At 37.9% G+C, this 26,907-nt stretch overlaps 2 long non-coding RNA genes across 3 annotated transcripts; one reads left to right on the top strand and one right to left on the bottom strand.

The window, feature by feature from the left end:
• Nucleotides 1-3,487: 3,487 nt before the first annotated feature.
• LOC120455789 lies at nucleotides 3,488-16,946 on the bottom strand. Its single transcript, XR_005616772.1, has 3 exons — nucleotides 16,777-16,946; nucleotides 13,203-13,473; nucleotides 3,488-3,767 (listed from the first exon to the last, which is right to left on the bottom strand). It is a non-coding gene; the product is annotated as an uncharacterized LOC120455789 (long non-coding RNA).
• An 880-nt stretch (nucleotides 16,947-17,826) lies between these two features.
• Nucleotides 17,827-21,366, top strand: LOC120455788. 2 transcript variants are annotated; one of them, XR_005616771.2, is made up of 5 exons: nucleotides 17,827-18,454; nucleotides 19,309-19,473; nucleotides 20,412-20,711; nucleotides 20,766-21,164; nucleotides 21,225-21,366. It is a non-coding gene; the product is annotated as an uncharacterized LOC120455788 (long non-coding RNA). The 2 variants fall into 2 exon arrangements; XR_005616770.1 differs by having other exon boundaries at nucleotides 17,831-18,454; nucleotides 19,234-19,473.
• The last annotated feature ends 5,541 nt before the right edge of the window (nucleotides 21,367-26,907 follow it).

Here is a 26,907-nt window from a genome sequence, read left to right as displayed (position 1 = left end):
TTACAAACACTTGATACCCCTTAAACGCATCTAAGGGTATACCCACAAAATGGGTACAGAGTAACTTTGGTAACTATTCACTAGCCTTTCTTCGAAATGATATTTTTTTAAATACCCTTGCTGTAACTTAAAAATAAACCTGCTTGTTGCTTGATACCGCGTAGTAAAAGAAGAAAATATGAAATCAAATTGAAACCCCATTGGCGTGGAAGTAATTTCGCTTGGCTTTCAGTTTTCATTTTTTGTTTTTTTTTGTTTTTTAATTTGCTCCCATTTGGCACTCACATCTCGCACACACATATACACATACATATATAGGGCTCTTAACCCCTGTTCGCCATTAACCCATTGGCTCTTTGTTTAAAACTTTGCTGCATTTTTGCCCCCCCCATAATTGACCCAGTCAATTAATAAATGCTTTCACTTTAGCCCAACCCTGATTTCTTTCTTTCACGGCTTCATGCCCCACTGCTTTCGCTGCAGTTGCATTACAAAAAGTGGATGAATGTGGCAGAGGGCAGCAAGCAGAATATCTTAATTACAGCATAATTAAAAGTAAATTTTTATTATATTTTAATTCACTCTCTCCCTCTCCTTTCTCTCCATCCTGCCCACTCCACAGAGTTATTTCACTCATTAAGTTAATGCGAAGAAGGTGGGAAAAAAGGGAGAAAAAGTGGGAAAAAAAAGTGGGAAAAGGTGGAAAAGGCCAGCTGTAGGTGATTTCCTCCCCACGAATTTTCCAAGTATTGGGAAAAAAAATGTGCTCGAGTAAAAGCTTACTTTAATTAAAGCTGATGGCTTTCAAAGGATTATGAGTGTGAAAGGGCTTAACTACACTGCTTATTACTGTTACTTTCATCATTTCAACCAGTACATATAATTTACTTTTAAAGAGCATCTGCGGATCGGTATGACCCACTTACCGCCAAGGCCGTACCCTAGAAATTAGATTACGTATACGTATGTGGCATTAACTCCACGAAATAATAATTGATGAGGGTGGACGCCGGTGACCCAGTGCCTTGTCAGGGGGAAGGATCCAAATTTGGGGATGGCTGGGGGCTGCTGACGCACACGCAACATCGCCAAAAGTTTTATTTATAGCAGCTTCCCCTTCAGGAACAAAAACTGAACTGAACTGAACCGAACCGAAGTGAACCGAAAAATAGAAATAAAGCGAAAAAGTTGCCATGGATCTGTCGAGGACAATGGAAATGTTAGCCGTGGTTATACAAAAGGAAAGTGAAAAAAAAACACACACACACAGACACACGGATACACAGAAAGTGATATATATCTAGTTATGTATGTGAAAACAAACAAAATCAAACTTTGTAGCCGGAATTTATTGAATTATTGAACAGCGAGCAGTTCCCTAAATTTGTTCTCTTTTTTTTTCATTTTTTTTTTTTGGTTCTATCAAATCGAAATATGTGAATTTAAAGGATGTACACGTGTATAGATAACGACCAAGCGGCATAATTAGGTATCTATTCGGACTGCTGGCGAAAGTGAATTTTAGATCAACCCTTTTGGCCCTCAACGAAGCACTCGCCCGTGGCCAAAGTCCAATTAGAATGCAGTTAACTGAGATTCCCAGCCTTGATTTGGCCTTATTATGTTTCTGGCCACTGGCTAAAATAGGGTGGAAACAGAATTTTACCTAATTATAGCAGTTCATTACGAGTATAAGCTAAATGGGGGTATCCATATGTTTGACTTTTCAGTTCTTTTCAATTTTATGTTGGCCTTTCACTTTACAAGTTTGTTTCAAACTTTTTAGGCCCTTTTTGTACTACTAAGTATAGTTAACCTAAAGTTATTTAAAGTTATTTTAACATTAAGTTCCCACTTGAGTTTTCTATAAATGTTCGACATTCAAGCCCTTGAAATTCTTCCCAGCTGTTGACTCCGATAGCTAATCTTTTTCTGGAATATCCAAGTATAGCGGAATAATTTACAAACTTATTAACTAGAATTAGAACAATAGGCGGTATCTTGCTTCCGTTTTATTGGCCATAACGATGTCGCAGTCGCTGCAGTTGATCTTCCTGCAAATCCTGCGAGCCAAGGACAACAGTGAACAGCTTAAGCCCGAAGATTGGACAATGCGATGGTGAAATGAATAAGGAACTGGGTGCCAGACGAGTTGCTGGGGGGGCTGGGAAAAGGATAAGAAGGGAAAAGTGCAGGAAGCCATGAAGCAGGGAGCCATGCTGGCCACTGAGAAGCTTTGATAATGACTACAAATTCAACCTCTGCCACCATGACAGACGCGCAAGGGACAAAGGACAAAGGACATTAGTTTATGGCGACGGCGAATGTATCTGTATCTGCGAGATGCGCGCCATGCAGCATATTGCGTAGTTTTACAGCTTACTCCTAAGTAAAAGCATAAACACAGTGGGTATATTTGTGATAAATACAGAATTATTATTAATCCATTAATATTAAAATCCATTTCAATATTCAATTTGAAGGTGAACATTATTGGTTTTCGTCCTCTGCAATGGGCACATCAAAGTATCTCCAAGTCGCAGTCCTTTTGCTCAACATCTCCTCAAATGTATCTGTTTAGCTGGTGTATCTTTTTGTGAGCCCTCAACTTTGACGACAGATTGACGCCTTGTTGTGCGTAAATGTGTCGCTGTGTGTGTGTGTTTGTTAGCCAAACTGAATTTCCCCTTAGAGCTATTTCCTATTTTTAGAATTGCCTTCATTTGCCATTCCTGCTTTTTGGCCATCCTGTTTTTTTACATATTTTTCCTTTTGCGCAAACAATGCCCGGGAAAGGATCTCAGACGTAGCCTAAATTTTTAATTTAACTGCCCAGTTTTTATTTGCGTATGTGGGCCATAAAAAGGTCCCTTGAACGAGAATGAGAGAAAGGTTAAACTTCTACCAAGTTGTTCCGCAGAAAGTTAAAGCTTTAACAACTTTACTTGAGTATAATTAACTTAAATTTGCAGTTAATTCTTTGAGTTCCCCAGCTGCTGGATAAACCAATTTTACTGCAAAGGGATTTCGCTGGATTCATCTCAAATTTGGAGCACTCAATGTCAGATTTTCCGCATGCACAGCTACAAATGCAGCTCGTATCTGAAGCGCTGTCTGCATATTAAAACGCTGTCAAAATTGCACGGCTAAGTGTCATTTCATTTGACGCTTTCCTCTCTTTCACTCTCGCTCGTGCCATCTCTTTCTCGTTTCTGGCCATCAACTGCAGCACTCACACATATTAAGCCTAATTACCGTGGCCTAAAGCGCACAGTTCCTTAAACCGAAAATTCCAATAGCTCTCGCTTTGATCGCCTGACAATTTTGCGGCTGGGAAAACTGGCAGTTTATGGTTTCTAATTTTCCCACCGAGTTCAGGCATTTTGCCATCGAAATGTAACTATTAGAAATCTCACGAAACAATTTACCCAAATATGCCGACATTTCAAATGCATCCACTAATTGTCGACTCTAATTACGCACTAAATGTCTAATTAAAGCGTTTTAATGAAGTACTGAGTGTATAAATTAAACAACTATTTCAGCTGTTTAGCAGAGCAACCTTATAAATAGTTAGTATGCAATTGTTTAAATTCATACGCTTGCGTTTTCTGATTTAATTAAAAATATTTTCCATCAAGTTCCCTGTCTCAAAACTAGAGTTATTTTTTTTTTTTTGGCAAAGAAAGAGGTCAATGTGGTTGTCATAAAACATTTTTAAGAAATTTCTTTGTTTGGCCCCTGGAGCAATGGCAGTTTTCGTTGAGCTGAAAAATTAAAATTTTATTAAAATTTCTCCCCAGATCGTTTTCATTTTCTGCCGCAGAAAGTGGCAAATATTCTTGAAGTTGTGTGTATGAAAAGTGTGCAAGGACTCTCTCAGGAATTGGCCAAGATGATGAAGGCAATGGCCAAGTGGAAAAGGCAGAAGAGAAAAACTGGGCTTGAATGTTCGCCATCGATTTGGTGAGCTTTTTTCGGGCTTGGAGCGTGGAGACAGTGCGAATTCCTTTACCTTAATTAAAAAAGTTTACAATTTCTCCTGGCACTGTGACAGCCCCGCCCCTTTTTGTGTGTGTCTGTGTGTGTGCGTTTCTGCTTCTGCATTTGTATTTGTGTGTCACACAATAAGCCGGGAAAGTGCGTCAAAAAATCAACTGCTAAACAATGAGCAGCAACTTTCCCTCACTCCCAGGCATTTTGCTCCTTGAAGGCCTGCGGGAATCAGCTGCCAACTTATTTATTCCTTATTTTCCTTTACTTCCAACCCCGCACTTCAAACGCAACCCCAGTGCTTTGTGTTTTGCGTTTTATTTTATTTTGTTTGCTGCTTGTGGCGTCGGCTGGCAGAAAGTTTTAAAATAAACTTGCGTCATAAAAATTTCAAAAGTTTTGCCAAAGCACGCAAAAACAAAAAACAGAAATTTGCGTTAATTTTGAAGGCAACGAGGAACGAAATGGGGCGAAACGAACCGGAATGGAACGGAAGGCACTGGCAAGAGGAAGAGCCGAACAAAATTTCGCAACATTTGCTTTTTATGCTCATGTTTCGTCGCGCTCAAAAAGTTGTTCTAATGAATGTTGATGCACATGAAAATAATTACAAAGCAGAAAAACAATTCAATTTTCTGCTGAAAGGAGGAGAAACACTTTGTCCCTAAATCTATTAGTAATTTTAATGCAAGTTTAAAAGTCTCTAGACATATAATTAGTATTTTCTGTTAACCTTCTGAATGGATCACCAAACTTAGTAAATGAAAAATGTATGGTAATCTTTATTTAAAAATAAATGTAATTTTTGTCATAATTTTAAGATGCTTGCAAGCTGTTCCAAGCTCCAATTTTTATGGTCATTGCTGCCTGGCATCTTCATCATCGTTATGGACATTTCAACTCGTTTTCATTTTATGATCCGATTTGAAGGTCATAAAGCCAACAACAATTTTTTTTTCGCCAACAAATCCGTTAAGACTTTTTCGCCCCAGCACCCAAAACCAGTAGCCTTTGCCCTTACCCCCAGCGACTTTCAAGCTTTGTCTTGGCCAGAAAAGCGGCGCGAATGACGAAGAAACGCATTAAAACTGATTTATTGCTGCAGATAAGTTTGGATTTATATGCCAGTGTCGGAATGTCTGCTGCTCGCTCACCAACGCACATAATTTCCCCCCACGATTTTTTGGTGATTTTCGGGCGTTTTGTTGCCCGAGCTTTGCGTGCCCTGTAATCTGTTTGGAATTTAGCCCGCAGTCAAATACAAAAACCTTTGGCACATTTAATTAAGATTTAACCTTTAATTACGATTTAAAAAGATTACAATGTCAAATTCACGCTATCATCCAACCCGCCCCACCCATCACCCACTTCCTTTCATCCGTGACTCCACTTGGCGCCACTCCCACATCGCCAGCCACTTTCGCCGCGAGCGATTCTCGATATGCGACCGCGGGAAGGATGTGATTACGTTCGGGTGCTGGCAGACCAGCCATTGCATATCATTTTCTATTAGCCACACTGCGAGAAAATACCTGGCAAAGTGTCACAACTCAACATGCAGTAAATCTTGATAATCCAGAACAGTATATAGCATATTGAAAAGATTTTTAAATTCTGTTCCGTGACGGATAACTTATATTTTCAAGCACATTTATTATTTCGCGCAGTGCATGATTCTGGAAACTCCTTGCGATTTGCGAATTTTTCGCCCTACACTCGATGGCTCGCTAATTATGCAAGCAATGAGCGTAGCAAACTCAATGATGCTATGGCATTATCGTTATCGTTATCGCAATCGTAATCGACCCTGTAATTGTTCCCCCCAGCATAATGTAGATATTCATGCAAATGCCAACAAGAGAAGAAAAAAAAGTAAGGGGATTGGCTGAAGGGGATTGCCTTTTGAAACCGGTGACCCCGACGTGATGCGAATCAAGTGTAATTTATTTGGCACAACACTTTCGAATTCATGTCACTTGTGCTAAATTTGCTTGCAGGCTTGCAGAAATCTATGTATCGACATGAAGAAGGAAAAATCTCATATTTTATTTGCTTGATTAATGCTATTAAACGCAATAAGTATATTAAATTCGATTAGCTCATAATACAGCAGCGCAATGTTGACTTTGGCTTTTAATTATGAAATTTAATTTCATCGGCTTCGGATAAAACTTCGCTGATAAATATTAGATATCGTTGTGTAAAACTTTTCAACATTCTGTGTAAACAAAACTGAGTTTGTTCTTCCTACAGAGACTTGCTCTTCTTATTTTTCATTAAGTTTTCCTTTTTCACTTTGGCGAACCTTTTGTAAATTGCTGTGTGTTTGCGTTAGTGTGTGTGTTTGTGGGTGTGTGTGTGTGGCTGGTCTTGTTGTCGTTGTTTTTGGCGTCATTGTTTCGCTTAGCGATATTAAGAGCTTTTGTTGGCTCCGCCAGTTTCAACGAACATGGCTCGTCTAGCACCTCTCTTTTTTATGCACTGAAAACATCTTTGGAACAGTGAATAGCATGGTTGTACATAGATATTACTATAAATAATTTTTACATTTTCCCAAAGCTTTGTATTTTGTTTAAGGCGAGTAATAAACAAGTTTAAAGTTGTACAATACGAGTATGCAAATATTTTGTTGGCCACTGCTGTACAGGATTTGCTCTCAGTGTAATGTCCACTCTGCCACGCCCCCTTCTCACTGGCAGCAAGTGTGTGGGCGTTAATATTCATTACAATGTCAAACGCAATATCTTGGGACAAACGCAGGGACATGTTCTTGTTCTTGTCGTCCTTTATCTGGGCTCCCTCCCTCCATCCCCCCATTCACCTCCCACATCCCCAACATGCTGCTTTCACTCGGGCTTTGTTGGCATTGCTTTTTGCTTTCTCCTATTTTATTTTACTTTATTTATGCCCATGCCTACCCATAAGTTTATTATTTATAATCTCACTCAAGTGCGACACTTTTCTACGAGTGTGCTTACACATATTTGATACCCCTGCCCCCACACCACACACCCGCGCCCAACTTTTTATGTACGCCCTTTGGCAATCGGTTTATATTTTGTATGGTTTATTAACAATTTGCGCTGCACAACAATGCAAAATGTATGCTTTATGGACGCACACTTACATGGAAACCGCCCAGTGGGCCTACTTTAATGACCGCCGCTGTGGCACAAAAAAATATTGTCGCCTCAGCGGAAAGTACAAGGCGAAAAGAAATGCTTTTTATTGCATTTTATTGTTAAAGACATTTCCACTTTTATGCTCGCATAAAACCCAGACAAATGCGCCATTCTGTACCCTACAGAATCGACTGCCCATTCTCCGGGCTCCAAAAAGAATTACACAAATTTCTTATTTATAAAAATAAAAGGGAAAGCGGCAAACCTTAAAGTTGATGTGCTTTAAATACCATTTCATATTTCCCATTTTAAAGCGTTGTTTGATTAGTTTTTCAACACTTTAAGCCTGTATTAAAATGTCTACCGATTTATTTAAATTTCTATTCACCACAAATATCAAAGTGAAATAGTAATCATTTTTCCCATGGCAAAATGTAATGTATGCCCTTTGCTGCACTTTGTTCTATATTTTTGCCATTTTCATTTTCAAACTGAAATTTGTACTAAGCTGATTGCGAACTGCAAAATTTATCATCATGGTATGGAAATAAGTTATGTAAGCATATAATAGGGACAGAAATGTGTGCGGCTTTGAATGTTTATTTGCCAGAAATTAGTAAAGCATTTCAAAATCAATCTCCCCATAATTTCTTAAAATTCCTCTGGCAAATGAAACATATTTGTAAATTAATTACAAGAAAGTGTCTTTTTAATAAAAATGTGATCCATATTAACATTTTAAAGTCACCTCAATGATTGTAAGTCGATTTAGAACTATTGCAATGAAATTGTACGTTCGATTTAACTGCCCCTTACGATACATTCAAGGTGATAACATATCGTGCTTAATTGCACATCAATCGCTAATCGAAACCAAAGAAATTGATTTATCGTCGCAAACGTTTAATTATCCTTTGTGAATAAATGCAGCAATTACCAGTAAAAGCCTTTGCATTGAATGTTTTCCCCGACATCTGTGCTTTTATTTCCACTTGCATTCACTGCTATCGATTAATATCTATGGGTCATTGTGTAGTCTGGTTAACAAAGGACTGAAAAATTATCGATTCTCGATTTGTGCGTGCGTGTGTGTGCGAGTGTGTGTGCGTGCGTGTGTGTCCTATATGTGTGTGTGGCAGGCATTCAAATAGCGGGCAACAAATGTCGTTTATTGTACACATACAAAAGGGGGAAAGAAGAAAGTGGAGAAAGCGGCCGGGAGGTGAAAGGACAAATGTCAAAGAGCAACCGACGCCTGCTTGATTACCAAAAAAAAAAAAAGGAAGGAGGGAGGTAGGTAAAACTGAAACCAGAACGTAGAGGAGCAGGAAGATAGGAGACAAAAGGGGGAGAGGAGGGCGAAAACGAGGAGAAGACGGAGCAGGAGGATAACAAAGGGCAATGCGCTCAGCCGCCTGTTGAATGTCAAAAGTAACGGTATACAGACCCCCATTTTGCCTGCAAATGACAATGGAAGCCATAAGAATGTCGCTGTGTGCGTGAGCGACTAACTGAGTGTGCGAGTGAGTAAGAGAGTGAGTAAGTGAGTGAGTGAGTGAGTGAGTGTGTGCTAGTGAACTCAACGGAGTGTCGGCATTTGTGGCAGAGTGTTGGTGAGCGACGGGCGAAGTGAGAGCATTCCATTTGCCGTGTAATGCAATTTGCTAGGAAACCTCCTATCGTTATTTTCCCCCTTTGCCATTCCTTCGATTTTCCATGCCGCCAAAAAGACATTTTCGTGTCTTATGCGAATTCTTTAGGTTCCTTATTAAGCATACTCAACATTTTATTGTCTCTACCAAGTATATATTCACTATATAAATTATCGAGAAGCATTATGCTAACGCTTCTTATTGAAATCGATTAGTACTGCTTGCCTTAATTGGTATTATACCATTTATAAACGATCATTATAGTATTTCTGTGGATCTCTGTGGGATTTCCATTTTCGAACCCAAGGCTAGTTGTCCTTGGTCAACTTGTGTGTGTATTTTTTGGGCCCGCACCAACAACTAATTGACTTTCAATGGAAGCTGCGCCCTCTCAATTACGCTACATAACTTGGTTAGGCTTGTGATGTATGGCACTATGTGGTATAACGCGCACACATTACCACCCCCACCACCAAAGCAAAAAAGTTCGTTTTGATTATGGGCCGCAAAAAGCCTGCAAAGTAGAATGTCTTTATTCAAAAAGCCAAACTACATGACAACAACGTTGGCAGGATAACGAATCAACAACAACAGCAAAAACAACAACAACAACAACGGCAGAAACGATGACAGCGACAACGCCTGTAAATCCTCTAAGCCACAATATTTACTGTGATGGCACAGTGGGTGTTGTGGGCATACAACACGAAAAAAAGGGGAGGCAACAGTAGTAACACGAAAATGGGGTGCGAAAAACCTGAAAATCCACATTTTGTGGTCGAGATGCTGCATTTTATTATAAGGAACCACATTTTGTGCTGCCATAAGTTATACAAATTACAAAAATATAACTTTCAAACTAAATTACAATAATAATAATTAGAAACTGTACAACAGTACGTATGAGTAATACTTAGCATTCAGATTGCTCATACGCACTGTTGTTTTCACTCAAGACTCGTTTAAACAGCTTTAAAGGCTAGAAACTTTAAAAAGCGGAATATAACCCAGAATTCGCACCCGACCTGCTCTAAAACACCTCGCCGTTTTCACACGGATTGCTTGTGGAAAAAGGCGGGAAAGCAGAGCAGGAAAAACAAGGCAACAAATGATGAAGGAGGGCGTGCGGTGGGTGGAAGAGAAATGTAAGAGATGGGAAAAGGCAGCTCTGGCAACAAAGCAACAACTAAAATTGAAAGGCAGACAAATAAAAAGTGACGAGCAAAAACACATACATACATAAGGAGGGAAAAAAAGGGATGCTGAGCAACATGATAAAGGCACAAAAATCAATTTCTGTGTCAATTTTTTCCTTTCCTTTTTTTTTATTTTTTTTGTTTTTTAGTCGCCGCGTGTGAAGCAAGACGAGGAATACAAAAAATGCGTGCGGTTTCGTAAAAACAAGAACAACAAAAAATTGGGAACTTTGGGCAAGAAAAGTGGGTGGGAAAACCCGAGGCCCAGAACCGCACAAAATGCCGCTCATATTTCAAAACAGTTTCGGGAATGTCCTTGGATTTGTCAGTGCTTTTTCGCCGGAGCGAAACATGAATTGTGGAAAAAAGGGGGAAAACACAATTAAGTGCAGCCAACGCATAAATCTTTCGAGCAAAATAAGTCGCCAGACTGGGAATTTCAGCTAAAAATGTAGCCATTGTTATTGATAAGCCCCGCGCAAAGGACCAAAATAACTTTAGGAAACTGCAAGGTCAGTTAAAAAGATCAAAATGGCTTTCAGTTTCCGATTTCCAAATGATAATTTAAAAGCCTAACAATAAAATACATTTAATTAATTTAAGCTGAGTTGCTGAGTTTTATGAGATTTTTCCTAATAAGAAAGCAAACTAACAGTTTCACTGCAGTTTCGTTTTATACAAATTTTCAATCCAGATGAAAACATAAAATCCTCCAGATTGGGTAACAAACTCCCCGGTAGATGCAAAAATCCCGCCTCCAGAGGTAAATGGAGAAAATGTGGGCGCACGCTAGGTGGGCGTGGCGCGTTGGGGGAAAATATTGCTGACAAGCCAAAAAGCACCAGAAAATTTACGAACAAGTGAATTTTATGCGGTAGTAGTATCATATATTTCGTAGTGAGCATTTCGCATTTTGTATTTTGTAGTTTTTGATGTTGTGTAGTTTTATATTTATTGCATTGTTTACCGAGCGGCAAAAGGCAATGACAAGTCGGCCTGTTGCCACGCCCCATTTTCCATTTTCAAGGGGCGTTGGTTTTTCGTTAGCAACAAAGTCACAAGTTATTTATGTGAAAGACTCGTTTCGTTGCGTGTCTTCTCATTGGATTCGATTTGACGCGAGTGCTTTGATTATTTTACAGCCTTTTCTGCTTTGATTTTTCGCCCGAATTTCCCAGCCCAATCCAACCCACCATTTTCCCGGGTTTTCTTGCCTCTCTCGAGCGTGCGTTTTTCTGCACTCTAGTCGGGGGAAATTTATGCCGACATCGCCTATATTTATAGACACCTTCACCTGTCTTGCCAAAAGTCACTTACGAAATTAAATTTGTTGCCGCCACTCTTCCCCTCTCTGTCGCTCCTTCCTTGTGCCATCTCTTTCTAGCCAGATCCATTGCAATGGTAAGAATATACAAATTTTCGTTCATTTTTGTTTTTATTTTTGTTTTTGTCATATTTGTTTTGTCTTAAATTGTCAACAGATTGTACTCAAAGGTATTGTCAATTATTTTTTTTTGCTCACTTTACGCTGCCATCGATTGGTAATGTTGATGTTGAGAAATGGGGGAAAACGGGGGAAATGCCAAAGAAAAGTGTTTCGTGGAAATGGCGCAATATGGGTAACGGTTATGTGAATGGCGCTAACATAACGGTAATAGACGGGAAAAATGTTTTCCCTTGAACAAGTAATTTTTCTGCCTAAATATGCCAATTTTATTTTATGATAAGAAATATTGTAATCTATTAATTTATTTATGACCTATTTTTGCAACAAAATCACAGGCTCATTGAAAAATGTACACATGTATCTGTTAAGGAGTAATAAAAATATTCGTTGGCTGCGTATTTAAATAAACTTTTAATACATTTTTAAGTGTCTAGTCTTCATAGTCAATAAAGTTTTCGTTTAGTAAATTATCTGTAAAATTAGCAGAGAGACTTGATCATTTAAATAATAAGTGAAAGTGAAGTAAACAAGTTGTAAACGTAATGAACTTAAAAAACTGTAACTCGTAGCGAAAAAGTTTTCACTTTCAGTTCATCTCCCCTAAATTGTGGAAGTTTTTAAGGTGCGTGCAAAGTAATTGAAACGGGGTTTTAAAAAGTTTTAATGCAACCGGGCTTCGCTTCTTTCTTTTTTTTATTTTCAACGCAATTCCTCGCTTCGTGTATTTACTTGCTTGTCTTCTGTGGCAGCATTAAGAATGTTGTTTTCCGTGGAAAAACAAAGTCCTCAAATTGAGAGTAAGTTGAGGAAATGCAGACAAAGTAGGAGTAAATGGAGGGGCTACAAAAACAATCCCATTGACATGTCTTTGGCATTTTAATAAATAATATACCAGAAATCTCTTGGGCATATTATCATCCACTCCCCCACTTTGGACTCATTTATTATTTATATTATTTTATTGTGCCATACGTCGTTGACAAAATGTTGTTTTCGCCAAATTCGAATATACGTTAACCAAAAGGAATATATTAGTTTTATTATTATTATATAATAATTAGAATACTACATGCCAATTTGTTTTTTAACTCTTTAAAATGTTCGATGATTAAAACTTATTCGCAAATTTGTCCCAATAAATTGTCCGAGTTATAAATTCCATTAGCAAAACGTGTATTCCATATTAGATTGCGTATGCCGAAATGGAATAATTTAAACTTAATTTAATGATAAACGCATGAATAAATGCGAGTTTTTTTGAGTAGTAACCAATTAATTTAGCTTAAGCTTTTGCAGCCGGCTTTATTATTTGTAAATTCCATTTAAATTGCTACAAAGGCGAACCCAATGAATTTAAATGAATTTCGAGTTTGGTTTTAAATCGTTTTCCGATCGAATTTTCCGCATTTCCCAGCAAAATTGTTGTGGGGCTGCCGCTCATCGTACCAAAGCCAATATTTGCCATGTCACAATGCTGCAAATACTTTTGCAGCCAGTTAAAAAAAAAAGGGCAAATAATACGTAGTAACAAAAAATAGATAAATAAATCACCGCGAAGGACGACAACACTGCTGTTGTTTTTGCTGTTGTTGATTGTTGAATTTTTAGTAGTGATTAATGCAATGTTAGTGTGTGTGTGTGTGCGCGTGTTTGTGTGTGCTGAGCATTTTTATGCACTTGCTGCTGGAATTTTCCTTCGTGGCTTTTCCACTTGCTTTTTTCTGTTGTTTGTTTTCTTTGTTGTTTGTGCAGCGCACGGTTTCATTAATTATTTATTTATTTGGCTACTCACCCGCAATCGTTGTTCTTGTTGTTGTTTTTTTTATTATTGTAGTTGTTGTTGTCCTTGTTGTTTTTGCTGACTTGCTGCTGCTGGTCTTTGTGTTTTGTTTTTTGTTTTGTTTGTTTGTTGTTTGATAGTTGCCACAAATCAATCAAACGTCCGACTCAAATATATATAAATCAGTTTGTTTATGGATCTGTATATATTTAAGTATTTTTCTATAGATTTTTCGTTTTCTCTGCTTACTTATTCGCTCTTAGCAATGTTTCTCTCAGTGCATCTATGATTTATGCCACAAAAATACATTACTTTTGTTGCTCTTGTCATGGGTAAAATAATAAATTTATTTCATAATTTATATCCTTAAACATTTATTCATTGCATCGGTCTGTTTGTTTAATCATTTATGATTTATTTAGCGAGGGCAAAGTGGCAAAGAAAGGAGGATATATTATAAAAAAAATGCAACATTTCGATCCAGCCGTTAAATACACGTGTAAACATGGTACTTGGTTAGAGTAAACAACTGGTAAACTAACAAATAACTTGTCTGCGTTAAAAACTACATTTTTGTTTGTTCATAATGTTTTTAATAACTTCTATAATAGCTGCCCAATATAAAGCACTTCCATGAATAATGCCTGACTGCTTAAGAGCTGTCATTGCCTGCATAGATCTAATCTCGAAACTGTAATAATAATAACAATAAGCACCGAGTGAAGGTGCCAAATATTTATGCACATAAATCGACGCCAAATGTTGGTGGCCAAAAGTGAATTACACGCGAATTACAAGCGCTAAGAATAATCAAAGCAATTTAAATTTAAATTCACCAAAGCAATGCATTTTTCAAACGAAAAAGCCTTTTGTTTATGCCATAAAAACGATGAAAAACTGCCCAAAATGCTAAACAAAAATGGTTTCTGAATGGAATGAAATCAACGGCCAGTGAAGTGAATGAGTGTCGCTCTCTCTGTCTATATATTTTCTGGCTGATTTCTGATTTTGTATGACGCTTTAAACACATTACGAAAATCAACAAATAATGTTTATCGATTACATGAGCAGTGTGCCGCCAGTTTGATTCATTCACATTTTGTGACGAGATTCCTTTGGATTTTTCTTTGCCCTTATCCGTACGCCAAACTTGACGCTGAGCCTTTGATTCAGCTGGGATTCCGGCTCCTTTGAGACATTCAGATTTGCATTACCTTCATTCGAAACTTGAGCGACACTCAATGGCGAAAGAAAAATGGAAAAATCAAAGCGAAAGCGACAGATGAAAAGGCAAAGCCAACTGGACAGTATCTGCAAAAACCAGCCGATGGTGCAAAAGGCCAACGCGCAGTACTTTTGCTAAAATCCCCACTCACAAGATGGACCAAAATGTGTCAGCTACCAAGGGCATCTGATGGAAAACTACTTAACGAACTTGAAATATGCCTTGATGCCTTGCTAAATGCAAATCAATATTGTTATGCAATTGCATATTACTAGTTGAGAAGATTAAGCTGCACTGATGTTACTATCAAGTTAAAACATTGCCACCAATTAAGCAGAGCTTTATCGCATAATATCTCGCATTCCTCGGCAATGCCTTTAATGCAGAAATTTTCATAAATATTTGCAGCATTTCGGATTGCAGCATTTCGAATAGCAGCATTTCGCACCGCAGCTGCGGCCCAAGCGGCGTATGTGTAATATTTCTAATGCCCAAAAGGGTTTCCATCCCCCAGCGCTGCAACTGGCCAAATGAAATGCGCTTAAAATGCTCCAGCGCACACACGGCGTATGAGCAACATTTTATAATTATGCGTCGGCAGCTGCAAGTTAAACACGCCAAATGCAATTAAATGCTTCAAACTGTGTTTTCTTTTGCCCAACATTTTTTCGCTGTTTTTTTTTTTCTTGTTTTTGGCAAATTTCCGGCGTCTTTCTTCTATATTTTTTGGATTTGTTTTTACCCTTTCCTTTCGTGTTTTCATTCTCAACTTTGTTTCGTTTTTTAATTAAAAATTGAAACTAAAGCGCCCAAGCAGCTTAAATATTTAACAAGTGAGCAGGAATGGTGTGTGTGTGTGTGCATGGGGTTAAGAATTGGGGGCAGCCGGGGGTTAAGCGACGACCCATGCGGAGACAATTAGAAATGCTTTTCGGAGGCGGCGAGGGGGGCGTGGCTGGCGCGTGTGGCAGCCAGTTTTTATGCGAAAAGAAATTACGTTTTATGCGAATTGCAAATGCCATTGCATACTTGCGGGAGTTGGCGAGTGCTGGGCGAATTCTACGTTTACAGGGTGTGAGACAGGTCTAAAAGTATTTCCTATATTGCTCTTTATCTTCTGCCATTAATTTAAGGTCTTTAAGGTTGAAATGAAATTCATTTAAATCATATCATTCATGCCAGTCATTTAAGCAAACTACTATTGACTTCAAGTAGCCAATTGACAGGGTTTCTGAACTTGACCCCACACCACGCTCAATTACAGGGTATATTGCGGCCTAATCCGTTGAACACCGTAGGGGCAGCGTGCCCGGCGAGCATTTGTAATTAATTTGGCACAGAGACACGGGCTTAGTTTTTTGTTTGTCGAACAAAGCAAATCGCCGGGGAGCACACACACATACACACACACACACACACATGCAACAGTGACGGCTGGGAAAGTCAGTGGGAAACTCGGGGGAAAAACTCTGAGGTGCGAGTCAAACATGCGGGGACTGAACACTTTAAGCCCAAATGGTTTCATTCCAAAGGGCAAACAGCAAGCGAATTGAGCCATGGTCCATTCCCACAGCCGATGCTGTCTGATTGCGGCCAGGTGCTAAGCCGATTTGGCTGCTGAATAGGCTTACACTATTTAATTTGCCATCAGACTACTTTCAAAGTGTTTGTTTATGCAGCGCATTTAAGCCAATTTTTAGTAGAATAAAGGGGCCCTTTACGTTGTTTAAACGGAATCAAAAGTGCTTTTTAACTAGGAAATATTTGTAAGAAATACATTAACACACTTTTGCTGGATATGAAAAATATTTGGATCTAGTTTAATGAATTCATTTACTAAGAATTTGAAATTATATTAGTCTCCAAAATTTGTTTTATGTTTTCAGCAGGAATAAACTTATGTTATTCCCTTTTTTTAAAACCATTTAAGGGATTTTAAAACATGTTTACAGATTCAATATAAATATATTATCTTCGCAGGTACTTTTAAGTAAATTACTTTTGGGGAAATCATTTAAAATGATTTCATTTCTTGCTAGATAATAAAAACAGCTATTTCCGACATTTAAATGTTTTAAATAAATATTGAAATAAATCTAAGAAATGTCCACAGACACTTGCGAGCAATTTCAAAAATGTTTCGGGAAATTCTCATGGTCATAATATTAAAATTTTAATGCATTTTTAGTGCTTCCGAATACGACTTTTTTATGGGGTATTTGATAAATTATGCATTCATTTCATGTTGTTTGGGTTAAATGTTTTTCAGCACATAAAAAAAATACAGCCGAACTTGAACATCTCCAATGGTATTTCGTTTTACATTTGATCACAGAAAAAAAAGGTTTAACCAAAACTCACAACAGAAATTGTTCTTTATCTCTTTTTTTAGATTATAACTTTGAAAATGTTTTTTTTTTTGTAAGATAGCTTTTCTTGGCCCGCGCCAATTCACAAGACGACGAGTAATTTTCCCAGATTTTCCCCAGTTTTTTCTAGTTTTTCTTTTCGCTAGTGAAGCACGTCGTGTCGTCGGCAAAGCTGAACGAGAACTGAAATCAGAATCAGAAAATGCGATGGACGATGCCGAAAAGCGAGAAGCGAAACGAAGTGAGTCGAAGCGCGGCGAAAGGAGAGCGGGCACCGATTTTCCCGCTTTTCCGACCATCTCGCATGCGAGATTTTCTATCGGGGCTCTGGGAAATTCTCTGGGCGCACGGAATTTCCCTTGTGACGCAGAAAACGAAAGCGAATCTGAAGGTTCGGCTGGCTGGCTGGCTGCCTGGCTGACTGCTTTTCATCTGGGCCGATTTCCTATTTGGCCAAAGAGAGAGCATCACTCGGTCTCGTTTTTTCTTTGGCCAAATTGTGGGCCTACCTGTTGCTTAGCAACTCGGCTAAAAAGCGAGGAACTGGAAACTGGGCGCTGGGAACTGGCAATTCGCGGATTGGCTTGGGGTAGGTAGTGTAGCACTCATTATTTCATTGTCGGGGTGCCAAAAAAAAGTTCGAATTTCGTTTTACTGCCAGCTGTTGCCAATAAGACAATTGAACCGTGTAAAATATGATAATATTTTAATGATACCAACTCTCATTGTTTTTCACAAAGTTTGTTTACAATATTGTAAACCTTATAACATAAAAGAAAGGAAAAGAAGATTTTTAGATCGCATGTGCACAATATATTATTAATTATTTATATGAAAAATAATCAATTACATATGCCAAGTATTCAAAAAAATAATAAATTACCTAAAAAAATAAAATTGAGTAAATGCAAAATTACATGCCCTCCTCCTCGATTCTCATTGTTCGCACTTAAGCAGCTGCGCAAAAATAAAATTTTATGTGAAGTATACAAAATAAATACTAAATTAACTACAAAAATAATACCAAGTGAATACTAAAAAAACTGCCTTTCTCCGCGATTCTCATTGCTTGCACTTAAGCAGCTTCGGAAAATATAAAATTTTATGTGAAATATAAAAAATAAATACTAAATTAACAACAAAAATAATACCAAGTGAATACTAAATTAACTGCCTTTCTCCGCGATTCTCATTGCTTGCACTTAAGCAGCTTCGGAAAATATAAAATTTAATGTGAAATATAAAAAATAAATACTAAATTAACTATAAAAATGAAATCGAGTGAATAGTGAATTACCTGCCTTTCTCCGCGCTTCTCATTTTTCGCACTCAAGGAGCTTCTCTCTCTTTCTCAGCAGTGTTACTCATCAAATTACTTGGCACTTAATTGATTCGTGTGCGGAAAATACGACGAGGGAGCACTTGGATGGCTTATAATTCCCCAGCTGGTATCCGAATGACTGACTGCAATTGATTCGACTACCGGCGTATTGCCCCCACTTGAATGCTATCATCGGGAGCTCATTTACATGTGAATTTGCCGAATGTCATTTGGATATTTTGACAGTCGAAGGCAACCTAAGTGGGCATACGAAAACAAGGAGCCATATGTTTGCACAGGCGGAGGATTTTCCATTCCCATGTCTTGCTGACCCTCTTCAAGTGCCAGGGTAAGTCTGTCCTTAAGTGACCATATTTACAACGAAGATATTTTTTGTTGACTTCAAGTGGGAGTCCCGTTAATATAAAATGTTCTATGTTTGCTGTTTACTATCCATAGATAGTATGTTTATCTGCATTTGTCACATGTTTAATTTCATATTTTAAAAAAAAACCTTTAAATAATATAAGTTTTGCACAGTTTTTAATTTATTTTGTTTTTATTGCTCAGCTGGCATTTGTTGTTTCCGTTCAGCAATGGCAACGACGAAACTACCAAGGAAAGCCAGAGTGGGACCAAGAATGGCAAATGCCACTCAACACTCAACTTGCCAAATACAAACATAGAACTGAAACAAGAGTGAGGTGGCAAAAGGTGGCGGCAAAGGGGCGTGGCTGTTTCAGGGGCTGTTGGGAAAGGGGAATCCCAGGGCATATTGAAGGCAGCAGAAGTGTAAACAGGAAACGTGATATTTGACAGATGAGTGTAGATATTTAGATACCAACATAAATACTACTTATGCCTTGGGAAACCACCCCGTGCAACCATTCCTTGTGTCCGCCTCCTAGATGCCGCCCAATTCCTAATATTCAGCCCCCCTTTTCTACACTGAGAACAATTATTCAGCCTAGTGGATAGTTGTGTTCTTTCTTGAGATTGTACAACTAAATGGTTTAAAAGCAGTTTATGCATGCACAAATTTTCTAGCTGTTATATTAGGCATGCGTTCTTGTCTTTCATTTTTTTAATTAAATAATACATAAAATATGATCAAAAAATTTCCCGCAGTGCTCCGAATTCTCCAGTGTTTGCCGACTCCTCCGCAGTCAGTGTCTCTGGTGTCTTATTGATTTTCTCCTATAGCTTTCACTTGCCGCAATTTGAAGTGCCACATACACACCAACACAGATATTCACGCACACAGACACGGGCACGCATAAAAGCGAAAATGAGATGAAAACGGAGCCACCAAGAAGGCAACGAGAGGAATAAACCACAAAGAGAGACATGAGGCAAAAAGAATCGAATGTAAGTAAATATTTTGATGGATAAATGCTTTTCTCCTTCATGGAACTGCTGATTTTCATATTTCTAAGTAACCAAAAATATGATAATATATTGTAAATGACTAACATAACAAATTAACATATAGTTTTGGAACAGTTTTTATTAAAAATAGGGAAATGTCAAGAAAATAGAGAAAACAAATTCAATTCTATCTAAAAGGGATCAATAAAAAATGCAGGAATTCCAGTTTTATATATCGAAACATTGTCGACTGCATATTTGTGATTGTTTTACCACTTTATCTGCGCATACAAAACCAATTTGGTTCCCTTTGCCACTCGGGCGTATGCTCGATAAAACCCATGGAGCGCTGAAGCCGCACCGACGGCAAACCACAGTGAAAGCTCACCACAGACGAACGGAGATTTCCCCTTAGCGATTTTCCAAGGCACTCGGCGAGCTCTTGAATCTATTGCATACTTTTGCGGGCTGTGACAAATGTCGAAGAGCTCGTTTAACCAAAAATTAATCAATAAAACCACTTTGATTGCGGCTGAGAAAGTATTATATCCTAAGACTGTAATACTCGACGGATACTTTGGCTTAGTGGCAAAGTGTATAATCGAATTGAAATAAATTAATTAGTTTACAATCAATTGTTCGGTGAGAATTGTGAATTTAAGGCTTAGAATAGATAAATTTCTATTGAAATTATGCCAATAAGAGGTTTTGACAGCTTAAGATTAAATGATACTCCGTTTATACACTTAAATCAAACTTTTCAAACATCAGATAATTGTGCTTACTTATAATACAGCTATCAAATTAATGCGAAAGAACCACTGATAATATTAAAGTTTAATTAAAAACTGATTAATCAGTACAATTCGCAATAAATAACGATAATTAATCATGGACTCGTATTTACTCGTATTTATTGTTAATTTCTGCAATTTCAGACAAAAGTGGCTTTTATTGGCACTCCCCAAATAGTTAATTATAAATTCCGTATAACCGCTTCACGTGAATTAAAAATTATAAATATTTAAATCAGTATGGACACAAACTGAACCATATATCGTATATAGAAAAAGTATTCATTTATCTCCCCATCAATTGCGCACTTGATGTTAAATGACTGACAGATTTCCACCCACCCTTTCGATTTTATATTTTCCCCGCGAAAACAAAGAAAATGCTTGAAATAAATATATATATATATTCTCGTGTACGATAACGAGCGAAAAAAGGAGAAATAGGTAAGAAAAATATGATATGGAAATGAGTTTGCATTTTACTCACAGTCATAATAGTCGTATCGATCCGCTTCGCTGGGATTATTGCTGCCCATGATTTTGCCAAAAACTGTGAAGAAATAAAAAACAAAAATACGACAAGCGGATGGGTGAAAAAACAAGAAAACAATTTAAGAGCTGCCACCAAAGGGTTAACAACAACGTGGACAATACTAACACAACGAGGGAAATCGCAGCAATTCAATTAAAATCGCTGACACAGACTCAAAGTGGGGAAAAGCGTGAAAATCGAAGTAAAGCTGCCGGAGATTGAGGCGAACGAAAATAGACGTTAAAAGGGTTAAATGGAAATGCAGTATGGGCTACAAAAAGCCACGCTTCTTTTGCCAGCTTGAATGGGCATTACGTGGCGAGGTCGAAAAGTCAAAATAAGACTTTAAGAAAAACTGAAAGACTGTTAGTTAGTTAGTAATTATATATATGCATTTATACTAATGATTTTCCCATTTCCAACAGCTACTCACGTTTGATGAATGTCCTGCGGATGCGCAGGAAGCAGGATCGCGAGCGGGACAGTCGGACGAGCTCCTCCGGATGCGATCCGTTCTGGATGCAGATGATCGGCGCCAAGGGCGCGATGCGGCAGTGACTGCGACTGTGGCTGCGACTGCGACGCCGTCGTTCCAACAATGGAATGGCCACGAAATTCGACGTCGCCTGCAGATGTAGCTGTTGTTGTTGCTGCTGCTGCTGCTGCAGTTGTTCCACCGCTCCGTTTTCCGTTTCCGGTTCACCGCTGCTGTGGTGGTTATTATTGGTTGTACTATTGCTATTATTATTGTTATTATTATTATTTATATTGCTGGCATCGATGATGGTTATGACGTTGACAGCTGTCTCCCGCACCGCTGAAATACAATGCCATACAATTATTATAAAGAAAGGCGCCATTGGTAAATAGAAAAGGAAAAATGTTCCCAGCCTTAAATCTTTAAATGCTAAAGAATTGAGCTAATTGTTTTAAGTGTGTTTCTTTATATAATCGTAATATAATTTATCTATTTAACTACAGCCGCAGAGGAGATGTTCGCCATAAAAATGCAGTTTACGTCAATGGGATATGTGTGTTTGACAAATTCGTTTCTTTCCTCTCACACATCATCTCGTAAATCATTTGGATGAATGCGAAAGCGAGGGTAAAAGCAACCTAGAATGGTTTGTGTGGGTGGCTAGCTGGCTGGTTGGGGGATTTTAATTTTTCCCACTGCTGTCATGTACCTGTCAATGGAATCGAATTGGTGCTGCTGCTTAAAATGCATTTGAGTGCTGGTAAATGTGAAGCAAAATGCACTTTTCACAGAGTGCGTTTTTCTCAGCCAAAGAAAAAAAGGTCCTGGAGAATGTTCTACAATCGTAAATTATATTCACATATCGATTGCAAGAAAAATCTATCAAAGTGCTGCCAGCTAATTAAGTGTTAGGAAAAGCACACAAGGAAAAGTGCTCAACAAATACGAATACCAATACCAAATACAAGCGAATACGAACGAATAGCAAAACGAATCTCAGCTCACTCACTTATCATCTCAACAGCTTGGACAGCCCTTTTCCATTTGACTCAAATGCAATTCATTTGATTTATTTGCCCTGCTAGCTGCTTAGCTATTTTCAAGTTCTAAAGAAGCTGCACTGCGAATGAAGGAGCCAACTTGAATTGGAAAATTCGGGGAGTTGCCGTGACTTTGGGCTTGCAAGTGAGAAAAACACACACATTTGCTTCAAGTTTTTTTTGGGGATGCTCAGAAAAATGCCAGTGTCGTAGGAAAAGAGGGGTACACAAATCACATAGCATATTAAATAGAAGTTTTTAGTACATTTTGTATTACCAACTAAACTTAGATTCGACATTTGCCAATAAGATATGTGCGACATTGATTTGTTAAATGAATTGGTTCTGTCTCTTGCACAACTACCTCAATAATGCCCATAATTAAGCTAGAATAACCATACTTTTTCAAGCACATTAATAAAACCATGTTCTTAACCCTTTAGTGAAAATCAGAGCCCCCATTGAACGACATCCCTGTCCCACCGACTCGGCTGGCTAATTTCTGGCTCATGGCCAACTGCAACTGGGTCTTCCTGGTGCCTTTGGGTTGGGGGTTTGGCTGCTCCTCGGAGCTCGGTGTCGTTGGTCGTGTTTATTTGTTGCATATTTCAAACTGCTACCCAAGTGCCAACAAATGTCGCGCAATGGCCATTCAACAGGCTGGGCGTGGACCAAAAAGGAAAATAAAATGCGGGGAGCAACATTTACGCTGGAATATGATGCACAGAAATCATAAATAATATCGGTTTATTTGCCATGAAGCCCACTCAATTAATTGCATTTCTGTGGCACTTTTAATGCACTATTTCGAGTGTCGTTAATTGTGCTTCCAGATCCTACACATGCCAATTGCAATTAGAATAATTGTTATTATGATTATTGGCACATAGCACTGGCAATCGTAAATTTACGCCTCGTTAAAACTTGGACAGCAAACTATAAACAAGCTTACAGTTTGAATATTGTCAATATTTCAAAAATAGCAAAAGTATAGCATAAAAGATTCGAAAACCATAACAAACGTTGCAAAACATATTTAAATATATCTCAAAATAAATATGGAGTTTCTTTAGCCAAAGGAAAAGCATTTTTCAGCGGCCTGCGAAAAATCAGTAAATAGTGCGATTTGTGTATATATAAATATTTGCATGGGCAAAGAAATTATTATTGTTATAATTTAGCTTGAAAAACAAGTGATTTTATAACCGAACATTTAAACACAATCCTTGCTGAAACTCATAAAATCGCATACGAGAAGCCAGAGCCAAAATATTTATATTAATGATATGCATAAATACCCCGCCGCCTTGTAAGATCTGAACTTTGCAGATCGGCTGCGGAATATGTTTATGACGAGAAAACGAGACCGAATCTAAACAAAATCGCCGTTTGCAATTGAAACATGTTCCAGACATTGTTTAGATCGCTGGTTTTGGTCTTAGGCTTTCAAGTTTTCAGCCTTCTGGCAATTGCAGTTTGATGAATAAACTACACCGATCAGCCGTAAATTGTCCCGACCGAAGGCCATTCCATTTGCGGATATAATTCTGGCCAAGATTTATTCCACAGCCAATAACCCAGTTATCAATCCTAAATGGTATTTAACTTTAGGGGCAATCGAATGGCAAAGGGTATTTTATCCGTGTGGGCGAAAGTCATAAAGTTTTTCACTGCCTCTGTAGCCAAAATATTGACCATCGAGCTTAAGCAAAATTTTCAAACATTCCGCAGAAATACACAAAACTTGTATGTAAATATTACTCATTTTATTGTTTAAAATGTATTTTAGAAAGAAAAAACCCCAGTGAAATACATGTATGTTTTCAAAATGTTTTCTTCCAGATACGTTTCCATTGCCATAGTAGTAAATAGTTATTTAATTAAATCTATCTTATCAATGGAAAATTCCAGTGACCTCATTTACTGCACGTTTTTCCGGGAAACAATTTCCGTGCAGCACAGTGTTTGTTTTTGCCTCTGTCATTGGCCCCATTTCCATCTTCTGCAGCATTGCAAATCGATCAAACAGCAGTCGGCTGAGATTGAGATTCAAATTTTGGGCAACGCAGTCTGACAGTTAAATTAACACATTTCACATATCACATTTTCCCGCACATTTTCCTCCCTTTGCGCGAGTACAGGACAATAAACAATAATAAACACAGATACGCAATGCGAAAAACTTGGCAAATTGTTTTCCCAAAAACACATTAGATCCTCCTTCGATTTTTTTTTCTTTAAATTTTTTTTTCGTTCTTTGCCCGATTTCCGTTTTTGATCGAGCAAATCTGGTTCCGTTCCAATGAAACGAAAAGAGTCATTAAATGGGAAAACATCAAAGATTTTCGAAGGGTCTCTTGATCATTTTTGGCATTTCCTACGGGGAAAATTGTGGGTGGTAGTCAAGCACCTATACTAATGGTAATTATCTATGAATATTTATTAAAAAATTGCGTCTTATTTGATGACTTTGAATGCGATTGCTAAAAAACTAAATATTAAAGGAGAATTTGTGGGTGGTACTGTGACTTTTCGATTGAATTTATATCCCTAGAACTGCTTCCCTTTTCGGTGCGCTCTTTTTAGCACAAATAAAATATTTGGTTAGCTTTTTAAGACAAGAACACATGTTGCTCTAAGCCAATTAATGGTCGGAAAAGTTTCGCCGAGGTGTTTTAGATGATATTAACATGAAACTTATATTTATTTATTCAGTTTTGATAATCGCGCTATATAGCAGCGATTATGTTTGGTATGGGGCCATGTGATGCTCGCATTCTCGGGGCTCGAAATCTATTTCCAAATGCGAATCGCAGGCCATTCGAGGCGCCATGGGTGGTCATACTCCTCAGGGTTTCGGGGAAAACTCTTTTCCCTTTTCCCTTTTCCGTTTCCATTTCGCTTTTCTTTATACATTTTCTTTCTTACGTTTGTAAAAATCCGCTTTGATGTTCGCAGGTAGCATGTTGGCAGGAGCGTATAAAAGTGTAAAGTATGTATGGTAGTTCATTTGAATTGAAATTGTGAAAGTGAAATTAAATGAATTCCTCATCCAATTCCGGTCTGTCGAAATTGCTGGACAAACAAACTGAAATTAGCCCGGAAATTTTGTGGGCAAACACAACATTTCGGATGCAAACTCAAAATCAAACAAATACGAAAAACAATTGGTCAAAATCAAATTAAATCCGCTGACTGCGAAAGTTCTCATCCAAAATGTTGTTTATCTCTCGATCTTCTTTGTTTTGCATTTGCTAAATCAAGTAAATGAATAAAAATAGACCATAAAAACAATACTAAACGATTATGAAGGGTGAACCCAATCAATCGGAAGAGCAACTGATGGATATGCAAGTAGGCTTAAATGCCCTTCACAGAAAAACATACATTTAATTTCATATAAAACCAATAGTTTGTAAATTTTCTACATAAGTACTGGGACTTAAAATTTGAAGCTCGAGAACCGAGAAGCCAACGTAAATATAAACTTACAGATGTCCACAACATCGGATGGCGCCTCCATTTCCATGGCATCCAGTACTTCCGGCATTTCGACTATAAACTTGTTCAATTTTTCAGTTAATTTACGATTATTTTTATGTGCTGGCCGAAACTCCCTTTTCGAAACCAAAATAAAAAAAATTTATTCACTGCGCGCACACTGCAGGTGTTTCTTCTTTTTTTGGCCCGCAGTCGACTGCATTCGGAAAAGGCTAAAATTAATTTTAGACCAAGACCAAAACAAATCCAAAATACAAAACAGAAAAGAAATTGTAAAAAAAAATTGTAGCGTAAATATTACACACACTGAGCACCGAGCCAAAAACTTTTCGCAAAACTTTGTGACAAAAGTAGGAAATAAGAAGTGCACTCAGTATTTTCTGGAATTGCCCCTATGGTTTTTTGTAATTTCAATTTTCACTGTAAGCTTCACTTAGTTGGCAATTAATAACTTAAAATTTTTAAAATCAAATGTACGCAGATATTTTGAATTTCCCGGACTCTCGATCACGTCTGTTTGCGCTGACGGCTGTCCGGTTAATGTTTTCTTTTACTTTCCATTTCTGATTTAGCTGCGGCCTCAGCCTCACATTCAATTGCTCTCAAACTGGAATTTTCGCGTGGGAGAGAGTCGAAGGAAAATGCGGAAAATCCAAGAGACTACGAGAGCTGCGGGCACTCTGCGATCGCTCGTTTTCACATTCGGATCCGCTCGGCTGACTGCCGATTTGGAAAATGGAAAATGAGAGTGTCGAATGGAAGAGGCGAAAGGAGACTTCAGGAATGTAAGTAAGTTACAAATAAGTAGATCATTTGTACTACAAATAAAGCAAATAAGATCAATACAGTACGTTTTCGATATATGCACGAAATGCTCTATATATTCAAAAGACAAAATAAAATAATTTAGTCAAACATAACATGTAATATCTGTAATATGTTTTAAATAACAATTTTATTTTGTATAATATTTATTCAACACATATGAATGCAACAACTTAAGCTTTCCGCTCAACAATCATAAATTCATATCATTCAATTTTCTTCAGACTGACACGTTTTCTCTTGATTTTCCAACCCCACCATTTT

This window comes from Drosophila santomea, chromosome X (genome assembly GCF_016746245.2).
Source record: "Drosophila santomea strain STO CAGO 1482 chromosome X, Prin_Dsan_1.1, whole genome shotgun sequence".
Classification (NCBI taxonomy): domain Eukaryota; kingdom Metazoa; phylum Arthropoda; class Insecta; order Diptera; family Drosophilidae; genus Drosophila; species Drosophila santomea.
The sequence above is the reverse complement of the archived record's forward strand: the minus strand, read 5'-3'. Positions and strand labels throughout refer to the sequence as shown.